The 17,135-nt window shown below is 46.0% G+C and overlaps 1 protein-coding gene across 2 annotated transcripts in view; it reads right to left on the reverse strand.

Moving 5' to 3' along the window:
* CPAMD8 (C3 and PZP like alpha-2-macroglobulin domain containing 8) overlaps positions 1-17,135 on the reverse strand; it is a 1,208,079-nt gene that overhangs the window by 363,569 nt on the left and 827,375 nt on the right. The window lies entirely within an intron of this gene.

Raw genomic sequence — 17,135 nt, forward strand, 5'->3', positions numbered from 1 at the left:
GTTCATCCTTCATCGCTCTTATGTAACAGGACTGAGACTGGTGAGAATGGGTTTGGCTGTGAATGGAGAGTGTTGGAGACGTTGCGGCGAGGCTGGAACATTCATGCATATCTTATGGGAGTGTACAGACATAAGGTGTTATTGGGTTAAAGTCCACAACAAGATACGAGAAGTGCTGGGAGTGGAATTGGAGTTGGAGGCACACCGATGTCTCCTAAATGTTTGGGAGCCGACCGATCTTACCTCACATGGGAAGACATGGGTTACATTGGCATGTGCAGTGGCCAAGCGCAACATCGCCCAGCTGTGGGGAGCCAGTCAGGCCCCCCAGATAGGAAAATGGATGGAGGATTTAGACTGGTACATGTTTCAAAACAGATCGGTATATGTTGCATGGGGGACAATCTGGGGCGCTTGGAATGGCTACAGAGGGAATATTTGTACTCCCCCAGCAGTACAGGAAGTCAATGTAGGGCTGGAATCGCTCCGATCCCTGTCAGAATCATATAATAAGTATTTTGAAAATGGAAGATGTATCATCAGATGTTACGTGCTTGAGTGTCTCCCGATGTTTTTAATTTTTCTTTTGTTGTGTGATTAAATATGTAGCGTGCTCAGAGTGTAACCAAATGCCTCAAATGGCGACTTGCTTTTCTTAAACTTTTAACATTTTGCCTCACTTTTAGGTTACAAGTGGTTATTTTCATAAACCCTGAAAAGGACTTCCACCACCGGTGAAAGTGTGATTTCATGCACAGGGATTTGGAAAAGAACTTGAAGAGGTAACCAGCTTTCTAAAATTACAGCAGAATATCTTTCCTGTCCTTAAGTAGAAAATAGTTATGCTGATGTTAGCGCCCAGAAGCCAGGGTGTAATGATTGTGAGCTTTACGAAACTAACTCTGTAATGTAGCAGACCGAGTCTTATCGAAGCAGACATTTCCTTATCACAAAGAAGACATTTTCCTACGTACAAAAATGGTATTATTAGTGAACACAACAAACCCCTTTAACCATTCCTAACGTGCCCTTTCGAAGAAACTAACGCAGGCTTCCACGACAAACCTGTAGAAAGTAGCTACCCAAGATCCCGTTTATAGATAGTTTATAATTTACCCCAAGAAGCATCAATATGACACCTCTGACAGCGGAGAAGTTAGTAAAACGTAAATTAATCTTCTGTGCCTCAAATCTGAGCGCCGGTCATACTGGTAACAGTACTGCCACCTACTGTCCACAAATGAAAACGTAAACACACCCACTGGGAGAAAACCTGGCAAGGAACAGCAACGTGTCATTGTTAACTGAACAGCACCACCAAACCGCAGTCCTACATCCAAACCAAACAGTTTTCAAGCCCAAAAATGGGCACAAAAAAGTAGCAACGATGTGCCGTGGATGCAGACAGCCCTCTTGATGAATCATGGCTAATATTAGTTTTCACACACAACCTAGATGCTATTAATAGAATGGCTAATTCAGCCTTTCACGAATCCACAATTATCCATTTTGAAAATGAAGCAGTGTGTAAAAGTACGTTAATATGTGCACATTCCTGTGGTTAACGTGCCATCAATAAGGGGGAAGGGGGGTGCTAAACTGGAGGGGGACTATTTTCATGCATTCTCATAGTTAGCAAATGCACCTGTTTTCGAAAATGCGCATAGTATGTCAATTGTGGGAATGTGAACGCTAACCGTTGTGGTTTTTATTGTGCTGCAGGAGGAATTTTCAATTTTATTTACTAATTGCTTTCCAGCTCGAAAGCAGGGCTTGCTCCACAAAAGCAGGACTCTGAAACAGAAGGGGACAGGGAGGGTGGGCTGGTGGCAAAGGGAGGCGGGCCAGAGCCGAGGGAAAGCAAGGCATGCATTTCAAAGTTTCTCCAGCAATTTGAGGAGCAAAGAAAAGCAGTCCTGATGTGAAATCATAGAAAGGTCAAAGGTGAGTGTGCCGTCTCGAGAGAAAGTGGTGAATCAGGACGGTTTATCAAATGATGATTTTCTTTTGAAACTGGGAGGCAGCGGCGGGGATAATTCTGCAGATGTGCTTGACGGGTTTTAGACAACAAGCTCTTGGCATTGCTGTGGCGGGGGCGGGGGAGCGCATTTCTTTGAAGTCTGATGCGGGGCGGGGGAGCGGATTCCTTTGAAATCTGATGCCGAGGCTCAGTCAAATGGTATGGTGTGCGTTGTGGCTGACGATGTGCACGCGCCTGGCTCACATGAAATGTACCCAATTCGCAGTTTGGGTAGACTTTTGAAAGCCTTACTATAATCTCGACAAACAAGCGTTGCTAAGGCAATGCTGTAGTTGAGACCTAAAAAGTGGTTAGAATACTTGGAAGAGTCTGCTGACTTGTAGTTTTAGCGACTTATATTGGGACCATGATGTCCATGCTATCAGTTTGAAGAATTTACGGCTCAGCCACCAAGAGCCCACACATATGCTGATACTTAACTCAAACTGAGGACATTTGAGATGGGAGCCCAAGGAGCTGGCCACCTGTCTACGAGGTTCTGGCAATCAACCTGCAATATAGACTTCACGTGTTGCTTATCTTTATTTCTATCTAGAGGTAGGGATATAGAGACACTATATACAGAGGTACTGTGACAGATACATTGACTTTTCTTGAAAATGAGAATATATTTATCCTATTCCCCCTCCCCTGAACACCACACTATCACCCAATATATCTGCCTAAATGAATGCAGACAGTATGGCAGCTCTTGTTACAGGTCATGTGGATGCAGTGTTTGCCAAATGACAAGTGCTCACAAAAGCTGTAAAAATAAAGAAGCGCTCCTTCTCACAGTCTGAACAGGTGGCTGCTATGCTTTCTTAAATTCAAAATACGGACCAGAGCATACAAGTTAATCAAACAAACATTAAAACTGAGCAGCAGAAATAATAGAAGATAACAAAAATTGCAAATGAACTGGACGTAGAAGTTTGTGAAATCTAACTAAATGCAAAGATAGAAGACCCCAAGAACTGAGATAGATGCAACAACATTCATCAAGTATGCCTCTTAGAGGATACAACATGTCTGGATGTTTTTTCAAATAGTTAATTTTACAGAATGCGCCAACTGATTTATTCATGTTTCTTCTGATGGCTACTGCTACTTGCAGATTCCTAATTTTTTTTAATATATACCCCTGGGAACCAGACTGGATCTGGAAACTTGTGTCATTATTCTCCTCTGCATTAGGCTCAATCTCAGTGCCAGAAGCATATCCCTGCCCTGACATCAATTCCCCTTTTTCCTCTACCTTCAACATAGATCCAGAACAGAAATAATGTTATTTCTTCAAAGCATTTTCACAATTGTGCAGTGTTTAGGGATGTCCCCTCTGTAAGAAATAAGTGCTTCAAGGGATGTCTCTACTGCCATGGATAGATATCCATGTCTGACCCCCCAAAAGGTTTGTTTCTGGGGTCAAAGTATGACTCAAAGTTGTACAACAAGTGTACCTCATGCACACCAAGGTCATTCAGGAGCACAAGGCCAACCTCCTTCTGGCTCCTGTATGCAACTAGTGTCGGGCTCAACTCTAGTCGAGGTGGGCCTTGACGGTACGTTAATTTCCATCCTCTAAGTCATCCAGGGTAAAAGAAAGGAAACACAAGAATTAAAGGAGAATTGACAAATACTTGAGGTCCCTGAGTACGTTACCGTGACAATCTCTGTCTACAGCAAACTCATCATTGGGTCCAGATTTGGTTGACATATCTCTGCCAGAGGAGCTTTTCCTGGCAGTGCTGCCAGGTGCTCATTAAGACCGGCTCCAAATCCCCCTTCTGCCCCAGGATCATCACCTGCACCACTGCTGGCTTATCCGGAGCTCCCAGCTCCTAACGCTAACCGGGCACTGTTCCTTCATGTCATGATAGCATTATCTAGGAATGCGCCAGTCCTCTCATTTTGGGGTCCTATCTGAAGTACCGCCAGTCAGTTTTCAGTTTTTATAGTCTTTATTTCGAAGTTCTCCTTCATAAAAGACATAACATACATAAAAATTTACAGAAAAAAGAAGAGAATGATATTAGTCAAAAGCAAAAATTTAAAAAGGATAAACCTTAATATAAGCAAATAACCACTTAATACATTTTTTTCCTTTAGCAGTTATCAACAAAAAGCCATACCAACAATATCTGGAACAGTTTCCATTATACACAATGTTAGAACCAACGAATATAACAGGCAATATGTCCCAGATCATAATCAGTCAATTTCAGTTTCGAAATAATCTAGTTAAATTAATAATGGACGCTATTTGCTAGCTTCTTTGATATACCTTGCTCGGATTACCCAAGCCCATCCAAGATATTTTGCCAAACCAATAGACACCCACTCAGCTGTATTAGTTCTTAGAATGTGTATTGCATCTTTACACACCCGTATTTTTGTTCGTCGACAAACTGGTTTGAGCCACTTCAGGCGGGGTGCGCGATAGGCATGACATTCGAATAAGAAATGGCTCTCAGTTTCGTTAACTTCTAAACACAAGGGGCAATACATTTTCAGACTATTCTGCCATTTGTTAGTAAATTCCCTAATTGGTAAGGTGCCTACTCTAAATTGATGATAGAGTTTTCTATCTAGGCCTTTGGTGATGTTATCCCAATACGTCTCAAGTTGGGGAATTACTTTATAAAGCAAGAAGGAACTGGTAAGTGAAGAACCAGCTGAAAGTGAAATCATATCATTTTTAACAACTGACCAGAACAACTGTTTATACTCATTCTTTGAGGGAAAGGTTTGATTACCTGGATCTGACCAATGTAATGGTAGACCCATCTTAAGGAGGGTTGCTTTAATACTTTTGAACCAGGGTATATATCCTGAGCCAAAAGATAGTTGAACCTCCCGAAGCTCATTAGCAAACATTATCAATTCTGGGATAGACCAAATTCTTCTCCATAAAGCAACCATTCTAAATAGAGCTTGATTTTTAAGAAATTGGCGGCCCATATCGAGCAATAGTGGGATTGTGGGGGTTGAGGGCGGTAAACCTACCAAGCTTCGGAAAAATTTGTTCTGAATTTTATCTAGTGGTGCAAGATCAGCATGACCCCATAGATCAGAGCCATAAAGAACGGCCGAACTAATTTTGGCCTTATAGATTTTCGTGGCAGGAAGTACTCTTTTCGTGAGGGAGCAACGCTGTTCCTTCACGAGACACCCTGATAACCTAGCTAGTTTGAGGCACATAGCCTCAATCTGTTCTCTCCACCGCAGTCTATAATCAATAGATACACCTAGGTAGGTCATTACCCATACTTGCTCTAATGATACTTCGTTCATGGTAACATAACCCTTACGTGGTTTACATTTTGTAAATACCATAAACTTGGTTTTCGAGACATTAATCTCCAGATCATTTAGTTTACAAAACTCCGTGAATTTATTAATGGCAGTTTGCAACCCCACCTGGGTTTTGGCCAGAATCAGGGTATCGTCGGCGAAGATTAAAAGTGAGAATTTAGTCCCTCCCAATACAGGGGCATCAGATGAAACAGACGAAAGGAACTCCACTACCTGATTAATGAATAGGAGAAAGAGGGATGGTGCCAAGACGCACCCTTGTCTGACTCCCCGCGTAACAGGGAATGACTCAGTTACTTGGCTTTGGGATCCCCATCTCACTCTCGCAAAATTATGATTATGTAACCTAATCGTTAAGTCTAATAAGTCAGGAGGCATTCCCATTTTACTTAGTGCCAACCACAACTTATCTCTAGGGACCAGGTCGAACGCAGATTTTAAATCTACGAACGCAGCGTATAATGTACCTCCTCCTAGATGCACCGTCTTCCAGTAAATCATGGTGAATCTGACTACCTGGTCGATAGTGCTTGTGTTGGCTCTAAAGCCTGCCTGTAGTGGGGACAGGATTTTTTCTTCCCTCGCCCATGACTGTATTCTACCTAACAGCAATCTGGCCATTACTTTTTGTAGTGCGTCGATGAGGCTAATGGGGCGATAATTCGCCGCACTAGACTTATCTCCTTTCTTGTGTACTGGGAGAATCTCTGCCCCTCTCCAAGATACCGGGATATCTGCTCCCAAAGCAATGGCATTAGCCAGGGCAGTGATATACGGGACCCAATTTTCCATATCATGTTTAAAAAGGTCTACTGGGACACAGTCCATCCCGGGTGCTTTGCCATTTTTACTTAATTGAATCGCTATCTCCGTCTCACGTTCACTAAAAACCACATGTCCGACGTTCACCAACTGTGGAAGAATCAACATTCCCTCCTCGCTTGGATTATCATTTATTTGCTTACCACAAAACTGGGCTGAAAAAAACTCAACCCACGTATCCGCAGAGACATGGTTAGTTGGGGTTTGCTGATCACCACATCCTCCCCATTTAACTACCTGCCAGAATTTCAATTGGTTACCTGATAGACTGGCCTCATAAAGGTCCTGCCAACGATTATCATCCCATATAGTTTTGGCAAGTTTTAGGGTTTTTCTGTACTCCGCCCTCGCAGCTTTAATTGCCTGAGTATCCCTAGTTTTAATTACAGATATCAGGTAATTACGCGCCTTCCTACAGCTCGCATCATACCATTTTGCCCCCAAATTATCTTTTTTTTTATGTTTAAGACCACCTTTAAACGTAAATTGGGTTTTTATTGTGGTAAATAATGATTCATGAATTGGGCCTACCTGATCAAGAATGCCCCTATTTGCCAGTATTAGCTCCAGCTTTTCAGTAGCCAATATGACATCCTTGGAGATCTTAGACAGAACTCTAGAGTCTTCCACAATCTTATCCCAGCGAAGCCTATGACAATCGTTACTAAGGACTGCATTCGCTGTTGTATAGATATCAACATTTTGTTTTCTATCTATGTCCAATTCCATTTTTAACGTGATTGACAAAGGGTTATGGTCACTTTCGGGACGTGCGATTACTTCCATATCTACCAAAAGATTCCAGTACTCCATTTTAAATAAGCAGTAGTCAATACGACTGTTACTATAGCCATTGTCGAAAGTGGGATTTCCTACAAGGTCAGACTTGGACCTCCCATTGGCTGCCCTCAAATTCCACTCCAGACATAGCCCAAGCCAATGTAGCACTGCCTCTGTAGCTTTAGTAACTGGTGGAAGAGTTAGGCTGGGAATGTTCCAAAGCTGGTCTGCTTCCTCATAGCAACCATCATCCATAGACAATATGGGCTCGATTGTACAGTTCAAATCACCCAATAACATTACACAATTGTCAATACCAATGTCATTTAACAAGAGTTCAAGATCATTCATCAATTCAGGGCATTTTCCCCCAGGTCTTCCCCTTGCATAAACGTTGATCACGAATAGATCCCGAGTTCCAGCCCTAGTCAATTTCAAACCCATGAGATCATCATTCAAAGTTGGTAACTCATATATCCTGACATTTAGCGATTGGCGAACCCAAATTACAAGCCCCCCAGACGGCCGTCCCCTTGGGCCTTTGCGAGCTGGTTTGTAAAAGTTCAAAAAGCCCAGCCGGAAAAGTGCTTCCATCGACCAAGATTCTTGAAAAACCATGACATCATATTGCTCTACAAAAATCCCCCAGTCAATCTCAACCATTTTACCCCTTAGCCCTGCAATATTCCAAGACAGTACCTTTAAACAGTTTACAGGCTCACAAGGGGGATCAGTCGATAAAAGAACTGGTAGGTCTAATAATTCAACTGGACCTTCACACGACACATTAGACGCAATAGAACACATACCCTCAGTATATTCTTCTACCATCGAAACAACAAGAGAATTGTTACTCAAGTGGTCGTCCAAAATTTCCACCACATCAGTTCCTGGGGAGATGACATCTTCCACTAGCTCCCGTGTACAATTTAGAGTTGAGGGTGAAATAACCTTTGTCAAACCTAGATGTCCCTGGTCATTAACCATTAATCCACTATCATGTCAATCTACTCCATCCAACCAACTAAGTGGAGCAAATCGATTCGAGAGGTGAGGCCGGAACAAAGGATGGATGGACACATCAGGAAAGGAACGTTCTCTTGAACCATTCCCAATAGGGAAATGATTGTGGTTTGGGACAGTATTAATTTTTGGGTAGAAATATTGTAATGATAGGGTCTGTACATCACCAATGCGACCAAATCTGGGCTCTCTGCAAATAAGTTCAGCAACCCAAGGTTCTCTAAAACTAATAACAATGCAGTCACCCTCTAAATCTTTTTTACTATATCCGACCCACTCTACTCTTCTGACATTGAGTATAACTGCCTTCGTGGGGTGCGGTAGGGGTCGGTTCTTATTTAGCCAATAGTTGACTTTGTTACGTAATTCGTTATAAGATTCCTGTTTACCTACTTCCAAGGGAGCCACACCAGTTAAAATAACAGTATAGGGTAGTGATTCCGGAGGAAGGTTCACATTACGTTTAGTACTACCCGTTCTAGGTTTTTTATTGGCTGGATTAGTTTTAGGTACAGGCTTGGGGGTTTTAGGTATAGCACTGGGAACGGGAATGGAATTATTTGCAGTAGAGGGTTTACTATTTCTATTTACTACAGAAACCTGGGTATGTCCAGAATTAGTTGCTTGATTGGAAGCACTTGGGGCATTTGATGGCCCAGTCGATTTTCTTATGACCCCATCAGTTACGTCCTTAACTTGCTCAGGGGGAATTACTTGTGGCACTACCAGGACAGAGCGGTGTAATAAATTATTTGAAATGGACATGTTTTCTTTAATTAATGTTTCCATTAGGTCCATTTTATCATTTAGGAGCCTTGTTCTTTCAAAGATAGGTAGTAGGAGTGATTTGATCAAAAACTCAATTTTCCCCAATAAGGTGGCTTCAATGCCACAATCAGCAGCGTTAATGCTCCCTGGGGGTTCTAAAAATCTAGATGGCAAAGAGGGTTGAGGAATGACAGCAGGGGTTGGGCTTTTCGGATGCGGAGTACCCTCACTATGGATAGAATCCTCTCTTTTCCTTTTGCTCGTTTTACAAGCGGATTGGTTCTCCAAAGACTTGGGGTGAGGATTAATAACAGAACCAAGTGTATTATCAGGGGGCTGCTTTACTAGTTCGCTAGCCTTATGCACAGGAGAATGTCTAATGGAACTATTTTCCAACGAATTGTCAGAAACTGAGTCTAGGTCCCCAGTATCTTCTACCAATACGACATCCTGATTAAGTGTGGTTGAAATAACATCTCTAGCATTTAAAACAACATCTGTCAGGTCAGTTAATGGGACCGGGGAACGGGCATTATGGATCGGTCCTAGTGAGGAACGCCTACCAGTCACCAAGTCCAACGATAGGCGCTTTTCAACCAGGGCGATTTCATTTTCCAAAACGCGAGTAGTGCGCTGGAAGAATTGGTCTATGGTGCCAGTAAAAACCCCATTGGAAGTAGACATCTGCACTTCCCTAACTTTGCCAGAGCGAAGAGGCATATTAAAAGGTGTGGGAGCAAGTAGATTAATATACAAATATTAGAAAACAAGAATAAGAGGTATACCAAAAATAATAGGAATATCATAAAAGACCCAAGATCACAATGAAAATCATCAACAAAACAGTTCAATTAATAACCTCAGGAGTCAATTAAAATAAAAAAAAAAGAATATGGAACAAACAACCAAAAATAAAAATATAAAGGGAGTAGCCCTGCCCGGCCTCGATCGGCCTTGGACGGCCGCTGACGGCCCCGCCCTTGTCCCGGGCTTCTCCCGCGCGCTCTCCCGCGCTGCGGGAGTACTAATGGCCGATATAGATTTAACACACAAAAGGTGGGAGGTGTAGGAGGGGTCGGGGAGAGCGGCCCAGGTGTTGACAATCAGGGCTGGCGGGCGCTCCTGGGAATTGCAGTCCCAGTTGAAGCACACGCACTCGCTCGCAGCCCCAGGGAGTCACTGTCTTCGCCGTTCCCTCCACAAACCTTCAGCTGCAACAAAGTATCTCTGGCGACGCGGGACCCGCGGAGCGGGTTCCGCGAGAAGTAAAGATAAAAGCGGGTCAATCCCAGACGGATAAGTCTTAAAACTGCAAAGCGTCCCACACGCCGTCACAAGGGAAAGTGCTGAAGAATCCTCGGTGGAAGGGTAGGAGGGGTCGGGGAGAGCGGCCCAGGTGTTGACAATCAGGGCTGGCGGGCGCTCCTGGGAATTGCAGTCCCAGTTGAAGCACACGCACTCGCTCGCAGCCCCAGGGAGTCACTGTCTTCGCCGTTCCCTCCACAAACCTTCAGCTGCAACAAAGTATCTCTGGCGACGCGGGACCCGCGGAGCGGGTTCCGCGAGAAGTAAAGATAAAAGCGGGTCAATCCCAGACGGATAAGTCTTAAAACTGCAAAGCGTCCCACCCAGTTTGCCCTTGGTGCCATTGAACCACAGAGAGCTACATTATGCCTCACATCCAGTGCTAAGCCCCTTGCCAGTGGTTCCACCACAGGCAGGTTTAACGGCACCACGCCAGCTCCAGTGCTACCAATTCCTCCACAGGGAGGCTCAATGGATAGCCAGAGAGGCGAGATGTCTGGGGAAATTCCAACCTCGGCCCAAGACAGCCAAAGATATTGGCATACTGAGGAGGATATCTTCAGATCTGAATTAGATCCCATCCAAATGCCAGAGATATTGCCTCATGATGACCGTGATAGTGGTGAGACAGCCCATTTGCTATCTCCTGTTTCTTCTAACACTACTGACTACATTATATTACAAAATGCCAGTGGGCAGGATACATCTCTGCGGAAGGAGATCGAGTTGAAAAGCAGCGAAAGTATTGGAACTGCCCTACCAGCTGCATCACCAATTTAATGATTCCTTTGATCCCATTAGAACAGCTTGGGACAAGCCCGCCTCCACCCCACCTGTGAACTGGTTGATGGCTAGACAATAGAAGCCAGCCCCTGAAGACCCACCTTTCTATTTGTTTATCATTGATCAGAATGTTTAGTGGTGCTGAGCATGTCTTGCACAAAACAAAACCTTGGTGCTTTCACTACAGCAGTTGAACTCTGAGTGCCATGGACACCACATGCCTTCTTGTCACCTATTCCCACACATTATGGAATATAGCAAGCATGGTGGTGCTGAGCTTACTGAAAATTATCAGAGCGGGCCTGGATACAGTTGTCTCTTATCAGGGCAATGAGCTCTTCCATACCCGAAGGAGGCATATATGGGATCTGCTGGGTTTTGTGCGTGATGTGCACGTGATGCACACAGTTTTACCCTCCAATGGGAGTGTAGGAAGCCGGGTCTGTATAAACTATACCGAAGTAAGGTATAGTGTGAACAGAGTGGATCCCCAGAGGTATAGCAGAGGCTAAAGTAGGAAATGCCGAATTCTCTTTTTTGGTATTGTGGTTGAGCAGTCAGGCTTATCAGAGGGTAGTGTTAAGCATCTGTTGTACACACTGGCAAGAAATGATGTCACACACTGAATCTAGAGCAATTGTTTGTATAAAATGTTGTTACTTTGTTATATTTATTACTAGAACCGTTACTCAGTAGCGGGTAAATTATACTTTCAATACAATGATACTTTTCAAGATATAGGGCCCCATTAGGATGTCGGGCGGATCGCCACCAACATGCGGGCGGTGGCGATACAACTGACATCCTTCCCCGCCCGCCACCCATTTCCCCCTCCCCATATTACTATGGCGGGGGGACCGCGGCGGATGGAAAGACCGTCCGCTGCTCTTCCGCCCGGTCAAGGAGTTGACCGGGCGGAAAAGGGTCTGCCACGTTGTGCATTTAAGTGCACAATATGCATTTTTAGCATTGCGGCGGGCGGTGCTTTCAGCACCACCCTCTGCAATGTTAAAAATGCGGGATGCACCTGCCAGTGTGGCGGGCGTATCCTAATGGCCCACACGGGACCGCTGGCCTTCTGGCGGGCTGTCCCGTTTTACGTTGGGATTTACGTTTATGTTGGGATGGCGGGCGGACAAAGTCCACTCGCCATCCTAATGGGCCCCATAGTGTGTACTGGTTTTGTAGTAGCTACAAGTTACTTTCCAGTAGAGAAAATGGGTTGCACATTGTTTAGAATACTTACAATTACTTTAGATTACTTTTCTAACTTTGCAAAAAACAAACTAATCACACAGTTTGGGCTTTGTAGTACATTAGCAAGCAATTTGACTCATTTGAAGACTCTAATTTACTTTATTGCAGTACAAGACAGGATCAACTCTTAGAACAATTTCCTAAGGAAAACCCAACATGCAAGGTTGAAAAAGCAGTGTTAAGTTTGCAGGTAGATAAACGGTTTTACTTAACTGAGTTTTGAGGGGTAGAGCCAAGGTTCAGTTCAGCACTCGAGGTGCACCACCAGCGGCACTAGGGCAGCCGGGGGCAGAGTGCAAGGGTCCCAAGGTTAGCCAAGGGAGCTAAGGGGCACCTCAGTTGGTGGCTGCTCATGGGCGGGTCACTCGGTTTTGGGAGACAAGCTCCTATTGTTAAGGTGAGGGCAACGGGGGTCCCAAGTTACCACCAAGACTACACCACCAGCGGCACAAGGGCGGCCGGGTGCAGGGTGCTTAGACTTTATCGGGAGCCCAATTGAATCTTATTGGGGTTGTCTTCTTGGGTTTTCGGCTGGAGGCTCGGTCCAGGAAGTTTTTCTGGAGGAACCAAGAGCTGGGCAGGTACGTTTGGATGTCCCTCGACGTAGGGACAATTCTTAATCAGGTTTCCATGATGCAGGGTTGGAGACTGCAGGAGTACCTTTCAACGTCAGGAATCCGCTTATCGGTCCGGTCGTGGTGGAGGGGTGTTGTCGTGAACGTCGACACTGGTTTGGAGGTCAGAACCGCTGGGGGAACCCCTTCAAGATGGGTGGACCATCGGAACATGGGTTGTGGACGACGGGTGCAGAGGTAAGCCCTGGAGGAAGGTTTCTTAGTCCCACAGGGGCTGGATATTCTTCTGTGGACATGGCTGCTGTCTTCGGGAGTCTCAAGTCTTTATTGAAGTGGGAGATCAGTCCTCACAAAATCTGGAGGTTACTAATTGATCATTTTTGGAGCTGTTATTTTCTTCGGAGCTGCAGGCAGGCCGGTAGGGCTGGGGCCAAGTTAGTTGGGCCTGGAGTCTTCACTGCTGCAACGTCTTTAGGATTTCAATCTTCTTAGGTCGCCATGAGCTAACTTCTGGGTTTAGAGCTGGCCCCTAAATACTGTATTTAGGGGGCGTTTTAGGGGTCTCGAGGTCAGTAGCCAATGGGCTACTGTCCTAAGGGTGAGTGTGCTCAACCCACGTGGGGGAGTGGGCACAATCCCTGATCCTGATTGGGGGGTGCCTGCCATCTGCAAGATGCAGGCACTGAAGAGTGGGCTTCACCTCGCCTCCCCCACCTGAGGGGTGGGGTTGGACGAAGTGGGCACACCTTCTAGGCTGTTTTGATTTTTCCTGCTTGTCTTGCCGCCAGAAAGGTGGTGAGACAGGAAGGGGGCCAGCTCCTGATAGCAAGAGAGGGCGGGGGTTGCGTTGCAAAGGCGGCAAGACCTTTGAAGCTCCCTTGCCACAGATGGCTGTACCTGACTTGGGGGAGGTGTGAACACCTCCATCCAGGAAAGGCTTTGTTTCTTGGCCCAGGGAGTGCAGGCTCCCACACCAGGGGTCCAGAAACTTGTCTTGTGGTGGCAGGCTAGGGTTCACCAGTCATGAACCCACCAGTGGTTGGCTTGGTTCAGGGTTCCCCTCTAGAAAGGACCCCTGAGTGCAGAAAGTAATACTTACTCCAGTATTGGAACTTTCATAGATTCCCATTGCTTGTATCATTCCCCGTCGTCGGAATGGGAGCCTCGGTAATAATATATATATATATATACCTAGGTAAATACACCCTAATAGGTGTAAAAAAGTAAAAAATTAGGCCTAGGCCTCATTATATCTTGTAGCCTATTGGCGTCATTATGTAAAAAGACCCAAAAGCCACCTTAGCAACCAATCAGATCAGCCTCACCCTGTGGAACCTTCCTGAGAAAGCTCAGAGACTCAGATTTTCTACCGCATCGTTGGTGACAGGGAGTCTCCTTAGAGCTCTGCTCTAACTTCTACTTGAGGTACTATTTAAACAGTTTCTGACAGGATTTCTTTCAGCTTTAGCATGGCTGATAGGGAAAAGAAGAGCCTTTTCAGGTCTTGTGCCACTTGTGGCAAAAAACGACTTTATAATGAAGATCAACATAATGACTGTATATACTGTTTATACCCTGACCATAAGGTAGAGGGGTGTAGTATATGCAGGAGGATGTCAGTGAAAACCCTCCGTGATCGTGAAGGAAGGCTACTTCTGTGGCTCAGGAAGTTGGAAAGGAAGGAAGGAGTGGTTTCTAGTGATGAGGAAGATGCCAGATCTTCATCTTCTAAGACATCGTTGAAGAGGGGTGGATCATCTGTGGAGGTTTCAACTGAACCCCCCTCAAAGGCTATGCGTGGGACCTCTGATAGGTCTGGCAAGCCAGGGCCTAACGAATCTCCTCACGTGAGTGTAAAGGAGAGGGAAAGGCAAGCACCACAGGTGCAAAAGGCTAAACTGGATGAGAGCTCGGCTGGGCCTTCACATCAGGAAAAAGTAGGCAAATCCTTCAAAAAACCGACTGTAGAGGCCTCTACAGTGGTCAAGAAAGGCTCTAAAGCCTCTGTGGTGAATTTGCCTCCTCAGTCGTCGACGAGCCATCCAACGACGACGAGGACGACGACGACGAGAGCGTCGACGAAGACTCCGACGTCGATGCCGTCGACGAAGATGGGATCGACGACAGCGTCGACGACGATAACCACGTCAACGGTTACCACCTCGTCGACGAGGACCATTCCGTCGACGATGACTATTCCGTCGACGGTGGCAATCTCGACGGCGACGATCGCGTTGACGACGACGAGCCCGTCGACGATGACAGTTCCGTCGATGATCCCGTCGACGATGATGAGCCCGTCGACGATGACAGTTCCGTCGACGATCCCGTCGACGGTGCAGGGACTCTCGTCGACGGTCCCGTCGACGACGATTCAGGATAAGGAGATGGTGGATTCGTTTTCAACGCCGTCTACGGCAGGTGCTACAGAAAGCATCAGAAAGAGGAGGATAACTCCAGATATGACTTCACCTAGAAAGGTGCCTTCATTACCTCCAGCCCTTTTGTTGGACGAAGAGGATTACTCGGAGGAAGAGAATGAGATGTATGGGGATGCATACAGTCCATCTCAGTTGAATCTAAAATACCATGATTCGGACCTAGATGAGGAGTATTATTATTGGCAGGAACAGCGACCACAAAAACAGGTCGCATACCAGGAAACCCAACCACAGCAGGGTATGGTAACGATGCCTATGAGTCTGTTGACAGACTTAAGAGCAATGCTGGAGGAGTATAGGAGCAGACAAGGGTCGCGACCAGTGGAAGGTCAAGCGCAGGTTCAACCGCAGGTTGTGACAGCTCAGTCAGTACCGCCTGCACAAGAGGAACATGAGAGGGAATATCCTCGGCAGACGCAAGTCCAAGTAGATACCTCGGATGAGGCCCTGATAACGAATGGAACCAATATATAGCTCCGGATCCGGCTTCACCAGTGCCAGACCCGGTCGATTCGCCTCCGGCTGATGTGGGAGGTTTCTTCAGTTTGATGGAAAGAGCCACAGCACGCTTTAAGCTGACAATGCCTACAACATCTACGGATTGCTTCTTGTACGATTTTAATGAGGCATACCGTAAGGCGGTGCGTTCGATTCCCATTGTAGAACACATATGGGAGGAAGGAAAGAAGGTGATGCAGTCCCCAGCGACGGTCATTCCAACTCTTCCGCGCTTGGAGAAAAAATATAAAGCTCCTGATGACAGTCCCGCCTGCTTGATTGGACAACCTAGACCACACTCGGTCATATCACAGGCGGCGCAGAAGAAATCACGGAATCCTTCGGCCACCCTCACAACTCCACCAGACAAGGAGGGTAGAAGGTTGGACAACGCGGGGAAGCGTTTTTCGTCGATGGCTAGCTTATTGGTCAGAGCGGCGAATGCCTTGGCGATCCTAGCAAGGTACGACCGCCAGATGTGGAATGATGTGGCACACTATGTGGACCTTCTAGCGGATGACCCTAAAGCGGAAGCACAGAAACTTCTAGAAGAAGGGCAACGTTCTTCTTCGGAAATGATTGACTGCGCGATGGACATCGCCACCATCTCTTTCTGTGCTCTGGGCAGCGCGGCGGTTCTTCGGCGACAAGGGTGGCTGCAAGCGACTTACTTCAGGCCAGAGGTCCAGAATAGGATTTTGGACTTGCCCTTTGATGGGGACATGTTATTTGGGAAACATATCGATGAGACCCTACAGGGTATAAAGAAAGACACAGAGACAGCAAGGGCTCTGGGAAACCTGCAATATAGAAAAACACCGTTCCGTGGAGCAAGAGGAAGAGGCTTCACTTCACCAAGAGGAGGCTATCAGCAGCAACGATACTCGCAGCAGTCGCAGTCGTACAGACCTCAGAAAGGCAATCAATATTATCAGCGACAGTCACAATCCTAGTCTTTCTCTCGTCAGAACGCTCGTGGACGACAGGGGCGTCAGGGCAAGGACGCTGGCAAGCGTCAATAGCGGCCTCCTGACTCTGCCAACTGTTCCTCCGCTTCTGGGATCTCCAGTGGGCGGCAGGATATCACAACATCTGAGCAGCTGGGAAGATATAACATCGGATCAGTGGGTATTGAACATCATCCGAAATGGGCATACACTAGAATTCCAGGAATTTCCACCTACAAGAGCTCCCCACGCCACTACTTCAAAACATCTAAACCTTCTACAAAGGGAAGTTCAACAAATGCTTCAGAAAGCGGCGATCCAACGCGTTCCCCTATCACAAAGAGGAGAAGGTTTCTATTCAAGATTCTTTCTGATCCGCAAAACGAAACAAAAGTGGCGTCCGATCCTGGACTTAAGGGAGCTCAACACCTATCTCATGAAGCTGTCGTTTCGGATGATTTCACTCCAGGACATATTGCGCCTCTTGAACCCAGGCGACTTCATGGCGACATTAGACTTAGAAGATGCCTATTTTCATATCCCGATCCATCCAGCTCACAGACGTTTCCTTCGCTTTACAGTAGGCAAGAGTCACTTCCAG

Source organism: Lissotriton vulgaris, chromosome 12 (assembly GCF_964263255.1).
Source record: "Lissotriton vulgaris chromosome 12, aLisVul1.2, whole genome shotgun sequence".
Classification (NCBI taxonomy): Eukaryota; Metazoa; Chordata; class Amphibia; order Caudata; family Salamandridae; genus Lissotriton; species Lissotriton vulgaris.